This window comes from Pteropus alecto, unplaced genomic scaffold (genome assembly GCF_000325575.1).
Source record: "Pteropus alecto unplaced genomic scaffold, ASM32557v1 scaffold5, whole genome shotgun sequence".
In the NCBI taxonomy this organism is placed as follows: Eukaryota; Metazoa; Chordata; class Mammalia; order Chiroptera; family Pteropodidae; genus Pteropus; species Pteropus alecto.
Genome location: NW_006441953.1, coordinates 5,484,191 through 5,485,247, shown reverse-complemented (window position 1 = coordinate 5,485,247; position 1,057 = coordinate 5,484,191). Strand labels below are relative to the sequence as shown.

The 1,057-nt window shown below is 30.5% G+C and overlaps 1 pseudogene; it reads right to left on the bottom strand.

Annotated features, from left to right (window-relative positions):
• Positions 1 to 503: 503 nt before the first annotated feature.
• On the bottom strand, positions 504 to 622 carry LOC112485596 (annotated as a pseudogene).
• Positions 623 to 1,057: the final 435 nt, after the last annotated feature.

Sequence of the window (1,057 nt, the reverse complement as noted above, 5' to 3'; positions counted from 1 at the left end):
AGAGCAAATAACATTTATAGAAAATCTCTGACCCTTAAGAAATTAAGTTTAGTACTTTTTCCCGGTAAAATCATAACATGTAATAATTACAGAACATTAAAAATATAGATTAAAAAATAAATTACTCATACTCTGAGAAAATATGAAGGAAATGTAACACTTTATTTTTGCTCATGATTTTCTGTATGCATATTTTTGTGTGTATCTGTGTTCATAGTTGTTTATATGCAATTTCTATGGAAAAATATAAAAACAAAATTCTTTGTTTCTACAAAATTTTAATATATTTTTGTGTCCATGAAAATAATTTCATAGACATATTATAACTTACATTCCTCTATTTCTGAGCATCAAGGTTTTTGCCAAACCAAACTGAACTTTTCTAGAGTGACATTTATTTTTGTTTTATTTTTTATTTATGTTTAGACGAGGCAACCCTTGGTTGACCTCAGATTGCAAGGACCTTGTCAGTTTACAATCCCTTATTTTATTTCATTCTTTTACGCCTGCAGCACCTGGTCTTCTTAGGCGGTGTCTCATCCAAGTACTACCCAGGCCTGACCCTGCTTAGCTTCCGAGATCAGACGGGATCGGGCTTCTTCAGGATGGCATGGCCATAGACCTAGAGTGAATTTAAACAGTGATAATTTTTCAAATATAATCTCTTAAAGAGATGCAAAAAGCAGAATAGAAAAGCAGCAAATTTGGGCATACAAGGTTATTGCAAGTTACCTTAGAATCTATATTTACCTCAATCATTACCTATAGCCTAAATAGTTAAGTACCATATGCTGCAGAGATTTGCAATATGATTTTTAATTTGAATGCTGTTGTGATTAATAAAAGAGAAACTTATTTAAAAGTAACATGGAATGCAGAGTAGCTTTTTGTTATGTATTGTGTCAAAAGTACAATAGCCACCATGAGAGGAATTCATAATATTTTTAATTAAAAAGAGATTTTCATGCTTATAAAGATTAGATAAAATTGCTCCACAATCATCTCTTGAGTGTAAATACCAGAGCTAGTAATAATTTTAGTAAAAATTTTATCGAAA